This window comes from Pantherophis guttatus, chromosome 1 (genome assembly GCF_059756535.1).
Source record: "Pantherophis guttatus breed Tessera chromosome 1, ASM5975653v1, whole genome shotgun sequence".
NCBI lineage: Eukaryota > Metazoa > Chordata > Lepidosauria > Squamata > Colubridae > Pantherophis > Pantherophis guttatus.
Genome location: NC_142063.1, coordinates 145,051,602 through 145,071,972, shown reverse-complemented (window position 1 = coordinate 145,071,972; position 20,371 = coordinate 145,051,602). Strand labels below are relative to the sequence as shown.

General features: G+C 40.5%; 1 long non-coding RNA gene across 1 annotated transcript in view; it reads right to left on the bottom strand.

The window, feature by feature from the left end:
* The window catches only part of LOC117670347 (uncharacterized), a 44,632-nt gene extending 25,303 nt beyond the window's left edge, over positions 1–19,329 (bottom strand). Inside the window, exons 1-2 of the long non-coding RNA XR_015731123.1 lie at positions 18,432–19,329; positions 17,761–17,813 (exon numbers count right to left, since the gene is read on the bottom strand). This is a non-coding gene — a long non-coding RNA (uncharacterized LOC117670347). The remainder of the gene's footprint in view (positions 1–17,760; positions 17,814–18,431) is intronic.
* Between the last annotated feature and the right edge of the window lie 1,042 nt (positions 19,330–20,371).

The following is a 20,371-nucleotide window of genomic DNA, read 5'->3' as shown; positions in this document are numbered from 1 at the left end:
ATACACCTCAACTTATTTTGCTTACATTAAATCTAAAGAAAAGTGCTTACTACCTAGATTTGAAGTTTGGACAGTCAACCCCGCAGATTACATGATCATATTTCAGATGTTCAGAAGTCGTCCCGCATTTATGGCCATTTGCAGTGTCTCCTGACCACGTGACCATGATTTACGACTTTTCTGCAGGAAATGGGTGCTTTCCTACAGACAACAGGATCACTTGACAATTATGACACAAAAAGTGTCATAATTCTGGGCTCAGTTAGGGTCGCAAATCAAGGACTACCTACTAGAGAACAGACCTACTTTTTTTCTAAATATTTTTTTTTAAAAAACTAGCTTCTTGTAAAGCTTTTTTCTACCCTAGAAAACATCAAGGGTAAGTGTTAATGTGATTAGAAAGGAAAGAATGTCTTTGTCATAGCAGGTCTGAATACTGATAAAAACCACAGCTGACTGTTTGAACATGAAAAAGATGAGTCACCGAGTAGAGTTGGCTGTAATATCAGTATCAAATGGATATTAAACTCCATGACAACTCTATTAAGTGTAGGATGTCAAAGGAACTTTCACTCAGCAACATAAAGGCATCATTTCCTGCCCCCGCATTGTCTGTGTTTGACTAATAATGACATTCATTTCCATCCTATCTACCATATTATGTTCACCCTTTTTTCCCCTTAAAATAACCCTAACGGTGCTTTAAGCCTACATTTATATCCTTATTTAAGCAAGTCATACCTGTCTTTACACTAAACTGTACTGGCAAGGACTTAGATTATTGTGCTTACAAGTTTACACTGTCAGGTTTTCAGGCTGTCTTCAAATAAATTGCATCGCAAACAAAGTCTTTTATAAAACAAACTTCCATTTTATTAAGCACAGCACTTTCTACACCGACTCGTTGTAGCCGGCACTGACGTGCTGACTCAAAACCCCTCCTCTTCCTTCCCCCACTCCTCTGCATTCATTGGCCATCTTCCCAATCATTCACCCCTAATCTACTGCTCCAATTCAAAGAATTTCCCCCCTCCCATCCATCTCCTAGGGGACATTATCTCCAGAGGAAATAAGTAGGTGAAAGGCAACCGTCCCGTTGCAGACGCCTGCGTTCTCCTTCTTATGTCAGCACTAGGATAAATGCATCTTGACGTGCTGACATACATAAAATACAAAACCCTTGGTAGATTATGCTTTGGATCATTTTCTCTTGATTATAAACAGAATTTGTGGCGGGGGGGAGGTGTTATCTCTTCCCATATGAATAACACGAGAGCAAGCAATATAGAAAAACCATCCATAAAGCTTTGAAGATTCCCCTGAGCACTGGGACAAGAGACTATAGGACTTGGCGCCAGGTTTTTGTTGTTTCTAATATGCTTAGTTTAATAGTTTAATTATGGTTTTTATGTTGTTTTTATTTTTGATTGGAAGTTGTCCAGAGTTGGTTATGACATGTGTGTATGTGTGTGTGTGTGTGTGTGTGTGATAGAGGGGGGCGGGGAGGGAGAGAGAGAGACAAAGAAAGAGAACACACATGATATGGGAAGCAATAGTGAATCTGTCCTTTCTGCACATAAAGAGGGTACCATCTGATAGGTTTAATTATATCACTGCTGAAAACACAATATTTCACTTTGCTTCCTGGACAATTGCAAAGTGTTGAAAATTTAGATGACTAAAAAGATTACCTGAACCTATCTGAGATAATTCACTATTGAAATGATGATCTGTTGTCAGTAATAGTTTGTAAATGAAAGCAGGACATTATGTTTGATTGTTAAGTCAACTGGTATTACCGTATGCCCATCGTTTATAATTGTACAATTTATTCTATTAAATGAGTGAACCATTTTATCTGAGGCAGAAATTAACCTAATGGGAAAATGTTTTAAGTCTACCGTTTTCCTGAATGGATGAAAAATTAAACTCATGCTTAATTCTCACTGAAATCAACAGAAGTTAAAGCTGTATGACGTTTACCGTATTTTTCGGAATATAAGACGCTCCAGACTATAAGACGCACCTACCTTTTCTGGGGAGGAAAACAAGAAAAAAAATCTGCCTCTGTCTCTGCCTCCCAACAATTTGCCTCCTTGCAGCAAAGAACAAACAGCCTGTTTCAGTTTTAGTTTCATTTACAGTACAGCCTGATTAGCACAAGAAAAAAAAATCTGCCTCTGCCTCCCAGCAATTTGCCTCCTTGCAGCAAACAGCCTGTTTCAATTTCAGCTTCAGCATAGCCTGATTAGCACAAACAACTGATTGTCAGTTGGATCGGCCTCCCGAAGACCAGCTATTTCAGGCTGCAGGGATTGCCATAGCCTATTGCCACTTCTGTGCACCCCATTTTCCGGGGGGCTGGTGGGTGTGCGGGACTACATTTGGTGTATAAGGCACATCCAAATTTTCACCCTCTTTTATGGGGGGAAAAAGTGCATTTTATACTCCGAAAAATATGGTAGTAAGTTTTATATCTGATCATGGAAGTTAAGAGGGTTTATATGGTATGGCAAGTAGTTTCTTGGGAATTGCCTAGATCCAACCAGATCAGCTTTAGCAAATGCACAACAGATACAAGTCACTTATTTATTTCAATGAGATAACTAACCTTTTAAATTTGCATAGGGAATTCTCTTGAGAACGAAAAAGAGGCAAAGAGGTTTGGCTGATAGAAAGAGAGAGTTGTCAGCCCAATCACTTGTCACCTCAACACTAAGCTAGAGTGCTTGAAATTTGAGTTAGCATTGAGATTATAAATGGGATCATACCAAGTTCAAGCCAAAAAATTCAGCCCTTGTAAAACCAACAAATGAGAGCAAAGGGGTGTGTGTGTGTTAGGAATAGTTAACTAGAATTGTCAGCTAGGTTTTTAAAATCCTGTTTAAAGCGCATCATTTTTACTAAACCAAAGAAACTGCAAGTTTCCAATACAGGGGCTCTTTCTCTACACTGGCCTTAGATAACATTACTAGAAAGCTTCATTCTTGTGGGAATGAATGCATGAAAACAGAATTTTGCATAACAATGACAAAATCATAATTCTGAAAAGAGCTTGCTTAGTTTGAATAATACTCAGGTGGAGGATTTGATACAGTTATCTTTGAAGAGTCTGTTTGATAATATATCTGACAAGATAGAAAAAAAGGAAGAGCTCCATTAAGGGTTCCAACACAGAGACAAGATCCCATCAGAGTTTTTCAGGCTTGTGTTTGTTTTAGATAAAGGTCACAGACAAAGGCCTTTTAAGTCCTCTTGATATTAGAAAAATGAAAATGGGAGTCTAACTCGAAGGGCCTATGTGGGAAGATAATTTTTAACAATACATATTTAGAGTATTATGAATGGCTTTCCCCATAAATCATAGAAACACTGGATGAGATTAATATTTCCCAACCTTATAAAGTCCCAGAATGTCCTAGCCAGCATGGGTGATTGTAGTGATTTCTAGTAAGTCCCCATAACCAAAAGTTGCCAAGGAAGGAAGAGAAATAGTGGTGGGATTCAAATTTTTTTACTACTGGTTCTGTGGGCGTGGCTTGGTGGGTGTGGCTTGGCTTGGTGGGTGTGGCAGGGGAAGGATACTGTAAAATCTCCATTCCCACCCCACTCCAGGGGAAAGTTACTGCAAAATCCCCATTTCCTCCTGATCAGCTGGGACTCGGGAGGCAGAGAATAGATGGGGGCGGGGCCAGTCAGAGGTGGTATTTGCTGGTTCTCTGAACTACTCAAAATTTCTGTTACTGGTTCTCCAGAACTGGTCAGAACCTGCTGAATACCACCTCTGAGGAGAAACCGTGGTTAGGGTTTCTACACATCAATGCTGACCCCATAACGTAGAACATTTCCTTTTAAAACATTGGACAATTGATCCATCTAGTTCAGTTTTACTGTGACAGATTGGCAGAACGGAACCGAATAACAGAGTTGGAAGGGACCTTGGAGGTCTTCTAGTCCAGCTCCTTGCTCAAGCAGGAGACCCTACACCTTTCCAGAACAGCGGCTGTCCAATCTCATTTTAAAAGCCAGCGTTCCACTGGTTAGTTATTCAGAAATTTCTCCTTAGTTCTAGGTTGCTTCTCTCCTTAATTAGTTTCCATCCATTGGAAAATAGGTTGACATCCTTGTGGCAGTCCCTCAAATATTGGAAGAGTTAGTAAGGTTGAAGATCTTCTTCATGTGGATTGCTTTCAAGTGGACAGCTTTCTCATGACTAGGAGTAGATGCATCAGACCAATATTTTCTCTCTTTCCATGGAAATCCAGGGGAGGGGCAAGGAATGGCAAACAATGGCACGTCTGATGATGTAACCTGATGTCCTGACACAAGTACAGGTAGTGTTTTCATGATTGCAAACACATTATCATTTTGGTGTTGCTGCTTTGTTACAGATGCAACTTGTTCCTGGGTAATACATTACAGTTTTTAATTGAAGAACTATCTGTTATATACTTGGTCCAGCATCAATTTTCTCACTTTCAAACCTTTCTGAACAAAAATTGTGCCAGAATTCAACTCCAAACTGAAATAGCTTTGTGTATTTTTTTTTTAGAAGTTATACCTCAGTTGATAAATGGAAGATTCTGTCCCCGTGTTTTCAAACCATTTGGTTCCATATTGCAATTATACATTGTTTTTAAAAACTCTGCCTACATGTTATTTACTCAAATCCTCTTCTAATACACATTTCTAAAAGGCTCTGCTTATTGATGTGGTTTTTATTCTTGTCTCTCTGCCACTGGGCTCTTCCATTTGTGATGCTGTTTATCAAGAAACACCATGTGAAAGTTAATAATAACATAATTTAGAGCAATAATTACATTTTTATTCAATAGCTTTGGGAAAACACTGAGTTGAATAATGAGATAAAAATGAGTGTCTTGGTTCTAACAGGACATTAATCAACATATTAACTGTGTAGGCAAACTGATTTGAGGCTGTTATGGCTTAATTTGTCTCAAAATCATTATTTTTAATGTATTACATAATGCTCTTTAAAATATGTGTTGAAGTGATTCTATGTATGCATTAGTTTTCAGCAGGATAGATTTTACTCTTTATTCTGCCATGAGTGATAGCTTTTTACGATATGCAGTATGAAATCGATATTCTTGAAACTCTGGCATTTCAGAGTCAGGTGAAAATAAAGCCAAATTAATCCTAAAATACATTTCTCTAAATGTTGGTTCAACTCTGTAGGCCACTTGGGCTTTGCTGCAAATGCTCAGTTTTGGCCTCAAGTTGTTAGTTGAGTGAAGTGGTCTTTGACAAAATTACAAAATGTGCCTTGAATCCTCCTTAAATTTTCCAGTCATTGTCTTTGTAATAGGGCAATTTCATTCATCGTTGTAATTACAAAATCTGTAATTTCTAATTACAAAGCTTCCCAACAATAATAAGCAATAAGACAAAATAAGGTTCTGTTATAACATTCAAAGTTATGAAGCAGGCACAGAGTCTAGGTTTCTGTGTATATTGGATTTGTTCAGTGGTGGGTTGCTCCCGGTTCAGACTGGTTCACAAGAACCAGTAGTAAAACCGGCGGGAGGCTCCGCACACTGACCTGCACGTCATCATAGGTGATCTGCGCATGCGCAGAAGAGCGCGCACGGGCATGATACGAACCAGTAATAAAGGTAATTAGAACCTACCCTGGATTTGTTTAAGCACAAACTGAACTATCTCTGTTTCGTTCCACTGCAGAGCATTCTAAATTATTGAAAAACCTGACAGAAAGGAACGGCTACCCAGAATATACGCTCCCAAAACAGGGGCCGTATTTCATCATCTGCTGCTCTTCCAATGAGTTGTGGCAAGACTTCCAAAATTCCCACCCATCACTCTAGTTTGGCATTTTGATAGCTGTAGCCCACTAGAACTATCTGGAGAGTATCAGCTGGATAAAACTAAAGGAGAGAAAGTTGTGAAGAGCCAGTTAAGATGGTTGTGTCGTTGCAAACTATTCTTCCCTACAGCTATGTCCAAAGGCATGCTTCTCATGGAGGTACCAACTCTATCTTGGTTATATTTTGCACAGTGTGAAGATTCACAGAGCCCAGAAGACCAGGTGATAGTTTGTCAAGATCAGCAACAGCCTATATTCTTTTCTCTGGCTGCTGAGAAGAGGACAATTGTAATGTTTTTCTAACACGAAGTAAAGTGAATTGTGAATTTATAAAACCATAATATAGCTGTAAAAATTAAATGTTTCCCCTGTCCAGTCATGTCTGACTGTAGGAGTGATCATCTCCATTTCGTAGCCGAGGGAGCCAACATTGTCTGAAGTTGCTTCCGTAGTCATGTGGCCAAGGCACACAGAATGCAGTTACCAAAGTGGTACCTATTTATCTACTCACATTTGCTAGCTTTTGAACTGCTAGGCTGGTAGGAGCTGGGTCAAGAAGCCTGCTATGCAGTGCTTGTTCTCAAATCATTGAATGTCTAGTCAACAAGTCCAACATCAGCCACCGCACCCCTTTTAATGTAGCTGTAACCAGATGCAATCATAATTACTTCCAAATAATTATACTTCTAATCATAACCTTTAGTAGCTCATATTTTGGTGCTTGTCACTTCATAACCAGTTCTGGTTCAAACTAAAAGCATGAATTCCCCACATACTAGTAAGTCATATGGGGCCATTCTGAACGTATGTTGTGGAACGTAGAGCAGTTAGGTGGTTGTGAACTCATTCAATTCTGAGTTTTCAGGATCTCAGGATCACTTTGGTTTTGCTTCTTGGGATTTTCTGCATGCAAATGATGCACCTGACTATTGGACTATGGCTCTTTTATTGATTTATGCATTCATTTGACTATTTGCCAGAAAAGCAACACTAAGTTCAGGAAATTATATTTGTACTCAGGGCAATTCCTGATGGGCTTGTTGTAATGTTCCAAAATCAATCCTGGATTTATACGAATTGTAGAGCTGCCTAGGATCACTCCAAACAGTGAGAACGGGTAGTATATAAATTCACCTTCTTTCAAACAATACAATATATAGTAGTATGGGGTATAAATGGACAACCTTTTAGCCTATATTGGATAATATTGGCCACTTTACTGGTTATGAATGCAATTCTCTTTTGTGAAATTTACTTTCAGATACAGTAAATCAAAGATTGGGAAACTTCTTTTGGTGTGGTCTTTAAGCTGAAAATATTAACAGATTTGGAGGGGTGGGGGAGAGGAAGAAGTCGGGGAGTTCAAACCCTTAAAAAGAGGTGCTTTACAATGTGTGTGCCTCAGTTAAAACAGCCAACATCTTTGACAAAGCTCCTAGGTCTGTTTCAGAAACCGCTTCTGGCAGGGGTGGGTTCTAAAATTTTTTACTACCGGTTCTGTGGGCGTGGCTTATTTTGTGGGTGTGGCTTGGAAGTCATGTGACTAGGTGGGTGTGGCTAGCTGGCCAGAGTCATTTCTGGAAGGTCCTCGCACTTACGACCCGACTCATTTGTTTGCTTTTAACACTGATCAGCTGTAGGACGGCCCTTTGAAGCCCTGCGGCAAGAGTTTAAACAGTTTTTTTCCCTCTAGTCATCAGCTGGGACTCAGGAGGCAGCAATAGATTGGGGGTGGGACCAAATAAAAGGTAAGAATAATGTGGGGGGGTGGGAGGGCAGGGGGGGAGAACCGGTTCGGTGATGTCATATCATCACCGCTACCGGCTCGGCCGAACCGGACTGAACCGGGAGGAACCCACCACTGGCTTCTGGCAGTCTGTGCACGTTCAGTCAAATGAAATAACTGTGCATCAACCACCGAAAGAGATACCCAACAGCAGCTTCTGAAGCAGCCTTAGAACCTCACAAAAGATGCAGCTGCTTTAATCCCTTGGAAAAGTGTGTGTGCTAAGAAGCCTCTCAATGACCGATGTAGATTTTGGATATCTGGATTGGTGGATATGAAACCGTAAGTCATAGGAGTGTGTGCAAATTTCTACTTTCCCAAAAAAATCCCCACTGGCGACAAATAAGTCAAGTCTCTCAAAGGGGCAGGATTGGATGGAGTCGGGCATCTACTGCATATTATTTACATATTATTGGCTAGAGCAATCAATGTTTTGCGCCAGCTGTGCACAATAAACAATGGAGATGCTCCAATTTATAGCAAAGGTGCCATAACCTTTCTCATCTTCTCGCCACTCTTGCATAGGGAACCTCTGTGCCTACAGAGTTGCTTTGCTTTCTCCTCTTTCCCGCAGCCCCGTTTTCTCCCCCTAATCTGGATGAATGATGTGGCCACACAATATCCAACTTGGTAAGCATTCAGCCACTTGACACTTAGCAATGCTAATGTCAGATGCCAGACAAAATGTCGGACAAAAAAACCCAGTTTCAGCCTTCTATGTGATGTGCAGAGCTGGCTTCAGCTGAGTGTTTCAAAAGACAATGGTGTAATGTATGCTGGAAAGCTGATCAGGCTGCTTCACGTACAACAGGAAGGAGCAAAGAGGAGTCACAAGTGAGGTTTTTGGTGGTGGAAAGACAAAGGAGAGGAAACTGATAGGCTTTGATCCCTACTAAATCCCTCTCTCTCCCCCCACTTTATCGCACGTTAGGCAATGTTGTTGTTTTTATAATGGTTACATGATCTTCTGCTTTGCCCAGGACAGGGGTGATATTCACTTACCTTCGCTACTGGTTCGCAAATGTGAGCGTGCGTGCTCACTTCACTCACACGTGCCACATCTGCACATGCGCATGGCCTTCCACACATGTGCACAGCGACAAAAACGGGACGTGACTATGTCTGGGTGGATGGGTGGAGCCTCCCGCAGCCACCGCTATGGTTCACCCGATCCCGTTACAACCAGCTGAAGACCACCACTGGCCCAGGGCCTGTGTATACTGTATACAGGTAGTCCTGGATTTATAACGGTTCATTTCATTTCATTTCATTTCATTTTCATTTATTGGATTTATATACCGCCCTACTCCCAAAGGACTCAGGGCGGTGAACAGCCACAGAAGAAAACACATAAATACAAAATTTAAAAACAGAATAAAACCGAATTAAACAATTTGGCCGAGACAAATTTAAAACACCCACATTTAAAACACCCAAATTTATTAACCATTCAAAGTTATAACGGCATTGAAAAAAGTGACTTATGACCATTTTTCACACTTATGACCATTGCAGCCTCCCCATGATTTACATTTGGATGCTTGACAACTGGTTCATATTTATGACGGTTGCAGTGTCCCTGGGACATGTGATCATCCTTTGTGACCTTCTGACAAGCAAAGTCAATGGGGAAGCCAGATTCACTTAACAATCACATTACTAATTTAACTACGGCAGTGATTCTCTTAACAAATGTGGCAAGAAAAATCGTAAAATGGGGCAAAACTCGCTTAACAAATTTCTCAGTTAGCAACATAAATTCTGGGCTCAATTTCTACTACCTGTATTTCTAGGAAACACAAAAATCAGTCCTTTTGTGTGAACCCCACAAAGGCCCACATCTCCCTGAAGAGCTGGGGTATCTTACTCTTTCATCATTCGTGAGGATTAATCCACCCTACCAAATTGTGTGGATGAAACCAAATCCCAGCAAACCATTAAGTGAAGTTCTTTCCAAGTCTATCAACTTTGGGAGAAGGAAACATCTGTGGTCCAAATATACTTTCTCATGCATAGTCTATGCATTTCCTGTTCTTTCTTTTTTCTCAGGCAGTCTCCTTGCCCCAAATTATTACAGTATATTTTTATTTCTACCTACAACCTAAAAAGATCCTTGTATTTTGTTCCTATTGTCAGCTCCTTATTATGTGTCAGCCTTTTCCTCCTCCTCCTTCTCTTTCCTGGGTTTCCCCATCACTTCCCTTCCTTTTTTATTTTAAATAATTGCTGATTCCATGAAAGTATTGTTCATGTAATCATTCTTTCTATTTTGTAAAAAAAAAAACAAAAAAAACAAAATACTGATGACTGACTCATGAATGGGTCCAATTGGTTTACAAGAAAATGTTGGGAGTCCAAGAAAATACTCAAATTCTGTCCTGGCTCTGAGCACTGGAGCACCATTCCCCATACCCCACACCCAGTGGTGGGATTCAAGTAATTTAACAACCGGTTCTCTGCCCTAATGATTTCTTCCAACAACCAGTTCACCAAACAGCTCAGAAAGTTAACAACCGGTTCTCCCGAAGTGGTGCAAATTGGCTGAATCCCACCACTGCCCACACCCTGCCAAGAGAAAGATGGAAATTCTCCAATCCTAGGATTAAGAGGACCTGTAACCCAAAGCAACTCAGTTTTGCTAGGATTGAGGTGAATCTTATTTATCCTGACTCCCACAACCTCAATAATCACTTGGTCAGCCGGGACAAAGATATATAGTACAACTAAATATCATCAGCATGCTGATAATACTGCACTCTTAAGTGACAGATGACATCCCCAATGGCTTCATGTAGATGGTGAACAAAAACAGGGAAAGGTACACCAAAAAGAAGAGACTTAAGGTTAGACTGCTCTCCCCTCTCAAATCAGTGGTGGGATTCAAATTTTTTTACTACCGGTTCTGTGGGTGTGGCTTGGTGGGCATGGCAGGGGAAGGATACTGTAAAAATCTCCATTCTCTCCCAATCAGCTGGGACTCGGGAGGCAGAGAATAGATGGGGGCAGGGCCAGTCAGAGGTGGTATTTACCGGTTCTCTGAACTACTCAAAATTTCCACTACCGGTTCTCCAGAACTGGTCAGAACCTGCTGAATACCACCTCTGCCTCAAATGGAATCAAACTCAGAGGAAGGAGGAGAAACATTATAATGCCCCACAATATCCTGAGCCAGTGCAGAAGACTGTCAATAGTATTGAAGGCCATTGAGGGATCTAGATAATCCATTTCCTCCAAGACCCTTTGGTTCTACAAGCCAACCTTCTTCTCAGAAAACGTCTCTGGAGACAGGACAAAAATGTTCAACTCTATTGGATCCACTGATGGGCTTGTCGAGGAGAGGATGGACCACGGTTTCTTTCAAAGATGGCAGGACCATGTCCTCTCTCAATAATACATTTACTAGAGGTCCTCACCGGTGGCGGAATGCTGCCGGTTTAACAACCAATTCGGTGAGCGTTCGCTTCGCACTAAAAATTTGAGCATTTAGAAGCTCAGCTACTTACCTTCCAAGTCAGCAACGGTAAGTAGAAAAGCGAGGGGGGGAGAAATCAGCTGTGCCGCATGATTGAGATGAGCTAGAAAGCAGGAAATAAAGGACAGGATAGGGCGGGGGCGGGAGGATGGGGCCAGCTGATCGTTGGAGCTACTGGTTCGCCCAAACTGGTTGAATACCAACTCTGGTCCTCACCAACCAGGAGAGACAAGGACCTAAATTGCAAGTGGATACATTAATAGCCCCAAGGATTCTGTTCGCTTATTCTGAATTCCTAACATATATTGTACCTTCAAACATAGTTTCCCTCTCATGCTGGTGGCATTTTAGCTACCTACGGCTAGCACTTGGAGAACTAAGATAGCTTTTCATGAATATGATTAAATATTTCTTTTCCCTTTCTTTTTTATTTTCTCTTCCTCGCCAATTACGGGAAGTTTGAAAGAAAAATTCTGAAGTGGTTGTAAGCCTGTGTAAAATTAGTTACTGTTTTCCTCAGGAGCAACTGGTTTACAAAAGAAAATTTTGATTAAAAGACACAGACAAATATGCAAATATCATTTATATGTGTCATTTTGAGACCACAATACTAAAAGGCGTTCCCTATTCAGAAAAACAGGAGATGAGGTACCCAGATTTTCAAAAAATGGGGAAGAAAAATCTTGATGTTCAAATAGTTTAAATGGTATTCCCTTTGTTTGCATCAAATACCATGATTAGTTAAAATTTTGAAAAAATGTAAATCTTACAGCTATGGAAAAATGCAGTGAAACTCTTGCATTAACTTTGGTTGGATAATAAGGTAGCTACTTAACAATGTCTCACATGAATGAATGTAAATCAGAAGGAATTCCTCCCTATTTATCCCCAGTGAGTTAAACATGGTTTGTCACCCTGAGAGAATATTCTATAACATAGGAATAATCAGAACACATTGTTGGCTCCAATTTTCCCTCATTTTATTTTTCAGAAAGTAGTCGGCTTCACAATTTAGTTCCAGGTAGGAGGAGAATTAGCTATATAATACGAACTGTTTGGGGAAAGTAGGAAATGAAAGGGAACACTTCTTATACTCAGTCATGTTTCCCTGCACTTACTAGAGCTATAGAAATCGCCCTGATTTTCATTGTTATGTGCTTTGTATGTTGTTTGTATTAAGCAAATCTGCTGCTTTCCTTGCCTATTCTCCCCACAGCAAATCCACATGGATCTTTTGAAAGAAAACTGAACTCTCCTAGACAAAGACTGATGCCACATCCATCTGACATGTCCAACAAATGGGTTTTTGTGCGCTCTGTCAGCATCTTAATCAGAGTGTCATGCTAAGCCCACACGACACCTTCTCCGTGCCGGAAGCTCAGCCAGGACTTAATCCTTCAACTTGTATATACTGAACTAACATTCCGATGAGCCCTGATAATTCGTACCTTTTACATGTTTTCTGTCACCCCTTCAGATTTATCACATGTCATGAAATCGTTCGCCCTCTGCCTTGTCAATCCTACTTCAGAACTGTAAAAAAAAAAAAAAAAATCCTGCAGTAGGTTAGAGCAAGCTGCTGTTGACTCTTCATTAGCAAGTCAGCCCGTTTAAGCTGTGAGTAAGGTGGCAATTGAATTCCTAGCTGAGAGTAAGCCCCACTAAATCCATTGAATTCATTTCGTAATAAGTGTATACTGTAAAAAAAAGCTGCTAATTCATCTGACAGGTTCTATTTTTGCTTGATAAAAGGAGAATAAGCAAATGGATTGGTCTTGGTAATCAAATTAGATAGGCATGGCAGCTTTGTTAATTATTGAAATCCACAAAACCTAGTGGTCCCGCAAGCAATAGCAATAGCAGTTAGATTTATATAACGCTTCACAGTACTTTACAGCCTTCTCTAAGCAGTTTACAGTGTCAGCATACTGCCCCCCCCCACCAACAACTTGAGGCCTCATTTTACCGACCTCGAAAGGATGGGAGACTGAGTCAACCTTAAGCCAGTCAGGATCAAACTGTTGGCAGTCGTCAGAATTAGCCTGCAAGACTGCATTCTAACCACAGCTACTTCTATGTAGTTTCTCGGCATCTGTGACCACAAAGTTCACACAATTCTTATTGGGATGTTCTGAGGGTTTGAGGCTCCATGTGGGCCGGTGATACAGAAGAATGTCTTGCCCTTGTATTGTTGAAGATCCAGCGCATTTCTTTTCACTTCGGGGGACTTCCGCACCACTGCTAAATCCTCTCTCCAATCTCTGAAGTAGGCCCACCATTCTCTTCATGCCTATTAGCCTTGGAATGCCAGGGAGGCCTAATGCCAAGGAGGCTAATTGTGCCCAGGAAAAGACACAAATGGCACGCCAGGTGAAGATGTGCAGAGGCCTTCTTGGCCATAGCTGCTGCCAGCTCATCAAGCAGGAATGATGAATCCAAGAAGACTTTCAATTGACTTTCAGTCATCTCATAGGAAATGGCATCCAGTCAACAACAAGCTGAAAATGAATTCTCAGATTACAGAACTTCCAATTATTAATCTAATTTGGCTTGCAAAGCAGCTATAGGAGAGAGTTTACAAGAAATGAGGGAGGGGGGGGGTTGGACAATTTTTTAGTACCATAATAACATGACAGCAACCAGAGTTGCCGTCAGGAGTTGGGCAACCTGTAAATTGAACGCATGTACAGGTAGTCCTCGATTTACAACCTTCAAACTTGCCACAGAATTCCTAATAGGTATCTACGACCTGGATTCGAATTTCTGAAGATGATCATGACCTCCCACAGTCATGTGACTGAACTTTGGGTGATCAGCCACAGGCCACATTTAGGGCTTTTTGCAGCATGCTGAGGTCACTTGACTGAGTTTTATAACAGTTTCACCCAAGCCTGGTTTTTGGCAAAACTGTGCCCATAGCAAACCATTGGGTTGCATAACAACCACACTGTTCGCTTGACAACTGCTGTAAAAATAAAAAAAAGGATGGGTGACCCAATTTACAACTGTCACAAGTTTCAATCACAATGGGAAGGCTCTATTATGGTTGTTAATTCTAGGATTACCTGTATATATGAATAAGAAGTACATGCATGCACATGCATACATGGAATGAATCGGTGAGGAGTTATTTTCTTTCCTCCTGAATTTGCCAAGGATTTGAGGTATCACCTGTTTCTGATTTTCCTTTTCCATTTACCTTTGTTCAATAGGAAAATGGCACACTTCTGTTCATGTATGAACAGAAAGAATAGTTGCTGGGCTATTTCTCTTCTGGAGGATTCAAGAACAGGTCTTTGAGGGGCTTTTACTTTTGATGCTGTATCAGATGCAGACCAGCTCCCCACCCCTGCATTTAGAGCAATAGTGTCCTCTCTGTACTAGTTAAGTGAGGGAGTACTAGTTAAGTTTCTCCCCATCTCCCTCCCCCATCTGAGGAACTAAAGAGAGAGAGAGGTCTGAGGAGAGAATGCTTCTGGAAAACATAACTGAAGAGATCCAATTCTTGAATCCGAAGAAAATGGCTGCCCAAATAATTAACGCAGAGCTTTACGGATGCTTCTGAAAGTCAATATGCACATTTACACAAAAGACATATATTACTATTGGAATCTACCTCTTTCTTTAGCATAATAAGAGTTTGCATACTGCTGTCAGGAGGAATTTGCACAAGGACCTATTCTCTGGCAGGTAATAGTAAGCAAATTCCTTAGGATCAAAAGGGGAATCAAATGAAAATAACGATTAGGGGGAGAAAAGTAGTTTGGGATGTTGTAGGCAAGGATGCTGTGTATGAGTGTGCTTGTGCCACGAGGAAACTCAGCACAATTGTCTAGGTAACTTACTAAGAAATCTGAGAGTAAACATCCCTCCACCCCATATCCACTCCTAACTGAATTGCTTTACCTGGAGTGAGGACTGCCAAAACTAGTTTTATTTTGTAAAGGCATTCCTATGCAGGTGGTCCTCGACTTACGACCCCAATTGAGCCCAGAATTTATGTTGCTAAGTGAGAAATCTGTTAAGTGAGTTAAGTGCCCCATCTTTTCTTGCCACATTTGTTAAGTGAATAACTGCGGTTGTTAAGTTAGTAATACAGTTGTTACTAACTGAATCTGACTTTGCTTGTCAGGTCACAAAAGGGGATCACATGCAACCGTCATAAATACAAACCAGTATTTTGAGGAGTATATTGAGAAGAAAGGTTGCTGTACAATAAAAAACTTGAAGTGGAAGAAAGGCAGCTCTGAACAAACAAATATAAATATATTAAGATAAAGAATGAATTGTTTAAGAATAAAAGAGGGTAAATATGTACAAATAGTAAAGTTAGAATTTAGGATAAATGAAGAAGGTGTTTATGTATGCAAGTATAGAAATACTGAGGTATGTTCAAAAAAAAAGGAAAAGGGGGGAAGACGATATTGGCAAAAATTGTATTTGAGTAAAATGTATTTGAATTTGACTAATTGTATAAAATAAGAAACGATCAAGACACTGTTCAAAAAAAAAAAAATGTGGATGAAGGTGGGAGAGGAGGAAAAAACCCAATAAAAATTGTTTTTTTTAAAAAATAAATAAATATGAACCAGTTGTCAAGCATTTGTATGTAAATCACGTGACCATGGGAATGCTGCAAAGGTGGTGTGAAAAATGGTTATGTCACTTTTTTCAGTGCCATTGTAACTTTGAGCAGTCCCTACATGAACTGTTGCAAGCCGAGGACTACCTGTAACAGGTCTGATTGTTTTGATGGTGAAATTCATATTAATTCAAAGCCCCCAAAAGCTGTGTTCCCTCAACTCCTGGTTTGTCTTCAGGTGCGAAGTATCACAGTTGCAAAAAAGTGAATGATCACCTGATTAGTTTAGTGGGACCAACAGTTAAGTTAGAGCCGATTCATGTAATCGCTCAGCTTTCCATTCAACTGTCTCCAACAACTACTTGATGGATTCCCCTTTTGCTCTACATATCTCTGCATCTGCTAAGATGTGCAGGATAAGCTATTTGGCAGATGCCTCAGTAGTTAGAAGCCCACCTGTCTGGCCTGCAAATGATTTTCCCACACTTCTTGGTGAGCTGAAAATGGTGTTCCGGAAATCTGTAAAGATTCGTCCTTTTCTTCCAGCCTTTTCAGGGTTCATTGAAAATGCGTTAGCTTTGAGTGCTTATTTAACCAAAAAACTGGCAGAAATAAACAAATACAGGTAGTCCTCAACTTACAACAGTTCACTTAGTGATGATTTGAAGTTACAACAGCACTGGAAAAAAGTGATATGCCTATTTTTTTCACAGCATCCCAATGGTCATGTGATCAAAATTCAGATGCTTGGAAAATTGACTCATATTTATGATAGTTGCGGTGCCCCCAGGAGCATGAATTACCTTTGGCAAACTTCTTACAAGCAAAGTCACGGAGGAAGCCAGATTCACTTAACAACCATATTACTAACTTAACAACTGCAGTGATTCATTTAACAATGGTGGCAAGAAAGGTCATAAAATGGGGCAGAAGTCACTTAACAACTGTCTCGCTTTAGCAACAGAAATTTTGGGCTCCATTGTGGTCGTAAGTTGAGGATTACCTGCGTATTCAATAACTGGAGAGCAGAGAGGTTATGATTTTAATTTTGGACCAGCTCCCACATTCCCACCCTAATAAACGAATGCATTTCCATGGTACTGGATTAAAGAATGGGCAAGGGTTAAGTGAAATCTACAAGTCTCACAGGTGACTCTCTATAGTTTTAACCAAATCATACCCTTTTTTTTAAAGCCTTCCAAAACTGTAACTAAGTGAGCTAACAAAAAGGAGAGGGGAGGGGAAGAGATCAGATCCCCTCTCCCATTTTGTAATTTACAAACTGCCCTCAAATCTGATTAAGAATTAACTCCAAGTTACCCCAAGTCTAAAGGCTCAGATAACTCAATTTCATTAGCTCCTGGTTTATTTTGGACTGGCTTTTTCCACCTTTAAAAAAAAAAAAAATCACTGTAAGCCATTAACTAATGACCAAGTGCATCAGGAATTATCAAGCCTGTAACAGACCTGGAATTTACAGAAAGCCCAATGGTAGTCTATAGAAAACTGGTGTCCACTTTGTCAATTTTTAAAGTTAGTTGAGGTGTACTGATGATAATAAAGACGACTTCAAAATCCATTATAAAACAGGTGTGCCATAAAAACATGCTTATTCGTAGCAATCCAGAAGAATGCTGGAAACTGAGTCAGCTGACCGGTTTATCTCACTGGTCTACCTGGGCCAAAAGTCTTCCAGGGCCTCAGAAAGAAATCTTTTCCTTCCTGCAATCAATTTCTCTCTCAGATTTATTGTAATTAATGTAGTACTTTTCCATGTGTCAGCTATTCCCGAGTTAGAACACACGCTATCAGGCTGTTGAGCATATCAAGGAATGGGAAAATTCTGTGCATTTATTGCACTCGGAAATTGTTAAATGGATTAGAGAAATATTCTGCCATCCTTACAAAAGAACATAGCAATGGCAGGAAAGCCTGAGTCGATGCTGGAAAACAAAAAAGAAAAGAAAAGAAAAAAGAAAAAAAAACCCTTCTCTGGTACAGAGTTGCAGCCTGCCTGCCTGCAGTCAAAACGGAGCTGCAGTTACTAATTGTACCAAAGATAGACTGACACTAACCTGATGTTCACTAAAGGTCATGGAGCCAATCCAGGAGCTCCCTCAGCTGGCATCTGAAAAAAAAAAAAGATCTAAATGAAAAGACCAGCTTTTTAAAAGAAAAAAAAAAGGAAGAAAAGAGGTTTTCTCTTGTAGATGAGAATGAGAAATAGATGCTGCATGGGTTTTTTTTTCCCTATTTGGCCCAAGTTTCTCACAGTTTCAGAAGGCCTTGGTTTGGTGCCTTTCTGGAAGAGAATCTGATTGGGTAGTTCGGTTCCTGGAGTATTTGGGACGGGGGTCCTGCAGAGAAAAGCAGCCAACCCCAGGAGGAAAGACTTAAGACATCCATCCCAGCATCTCTGAAACAAAGCAGAGCAAAATGAGTTGCAGAGATTTCACTTCCTCCTTCTTGCACACTTACTAAGCCCTTCCACAGAGGGTCCTTTAGAACCATAATACTGTGCGTAGAGCTTGGGGGGTTTTTTCCCCCTCCCCCTTCCTTTCCCCAGACGACTTTTAAACCTAATTTCCATTTTTCAAGTCATTTGCAAAAGCCTCCCGTTGCGCCAAGCATTCCGAAGGGAGAAAAGGCGTCTGGATTCGGGGAAGGCGTGCGTGAGTGCCGTGCTCGTTTCGGCCAAAAGAGGGCAGTGTTGCTGTTTTGAATCCCAGACGGCGGAGAACCGTACCTGGCGGTGTGTTCCGGGCTGGTAAGTAACAGCTGCTGTCTCTTTTCTTTTGCTATGTACAAGTTTTCACATGTCTCCGTATTCTGTAGTTAATCAGGACTTTGTAACTATCTGTCCTGCCTATTAACTGCACCAACTTCGAAACTGTTTAAAGGTTAACACATTTCACTCCCATGCATGAGTGGCACACATAAGCGGGGGAATGCTTGCTCGTGGGACTTTTCCTGCTACAAGGAAAGAAACCCAGCAAAGACGGAGAAAAGACTTAACATTTGCAAAGTGCTAACAGATAACTTAGGTAGCGTCTGCTTTTACTATGATTTGAGCAAATTATGCCCTTGCGCGCATAATGTGGATTGGCAAGGGCTGCTTGTCAAATCTCAGCTAAGGGTCCGCCTTGGAATTCAAACTTGGAGAGCATTCACACATGCTTTAAGGAAGGACGTTGGATCTCCTTGTAAAAATCAGGTTTTCATTTTCTTTGGATCAGATCTGTGCTATTGGGAGAAAGGATTAATTGGAAAACGGCTCTTACGAAATGCAAAATGGTTTGTTGCACAGTCAGACAAGGATTTGGCATTTTCAAGTCTTTGCCCAGGATTGAGGATAGGCAGATGGTGGTATCCTTGCTGGGGATGTAAGCAACTCCAAGTAAAGCTGCCTTTTGCAACTGACTGAGGGTGATTTTTGTCAATGTTGATGGCGTTCAAATAGTACTTCAATTGTTTTGGGATCGCACCCTATTACTATTGGTACTGTCTTGGCTTTCTTTTGCCACAGTTGTTCTACTTTTAGATGCAGGTCTTTGTATTTTGTGATTTTCTCCAGTTCTTCTGCTGTCTCCGGGTACCCCAACATCTACTATCCAGACTTTGTGTCTTTCTCATTGGCAGTTACTAAGTCTGGAGTGTTATGCGGAAGGTTCATGTCTGTTTGAATTTTAAAGTCCCTTTTAAAGTTTAAAAGTTGCTGTGATTATTAATACTGCTACTATTACTACTACTACTACTGCTACTACCACTACTACTACTACTGTTAGCCTTCACCTTTTTTACTTTATTCAAGCATTGTGTGTAATACCGCTAACTCATTTCTCCTAATGCTTTTCCTAGAATGAAAAAAAATGCTATTTTTCTCTGCAAGGGCAAAACTCAACTGGAAGTGTCCTCTTTGCACGTTGATGGATCTTCTATTCCGCACCTTAGGAAAGCCAACTTCATGATGAGAACCTTAGCTAATTGTAATGGAATGCTATTCATCAAACTGAATAGCAGAGGCTGCCATATTGATTCATATAAATGACAGGGTAGCATTTCTCTGCCGTAGAGAGATTCAGTGGGTGACTAGCAGGTGTCATCTAAATCTAATGCTGATCTTAGGTCTTACTACAATACTTAAGTAGATCTATCTGGCAAAGGGACTTCCTTCCTTCCTTCCTTCCTTCCTTCCTTCCTTCCTTCCTTCCTTCCTTCCTCCTCCCTCCCTCCCTCCCTCCCTCCCTCCCTTCATATTGTCCCAGCACATTTGGAAGCACAAGTTTGAGGAGATTTGTCTTAAGGTATTTCAGAAAATTAAAAATATTATCAAGTACCAATAAACAAATGGTAGTTAGAATGTTCTCAATAGCAAAAAATACTCTTTGGAACAAAATACCCCCTGGAATACGAATAATCCCAGATCTTCGCACTTTCCAACGTGCCCTGAAGACCTTTCTGTTTCAACAAGCAGGGCTAGCATAAACATCTAAATTCTATGCCAAGGTCTTAGCAGATACACCAAGTTGACTCAATTTATTATTTACTGTTTATAAAAAAAAATTATTATATGTATATGAAATCTTAATCTGTTCACCGCCCTGAATCCTTCGGGAGAAGGGCGGTATAGAAATTCAATCAAACAAACAATCAATCAATCAATAAATAAATGTGGCTCATCTCTGT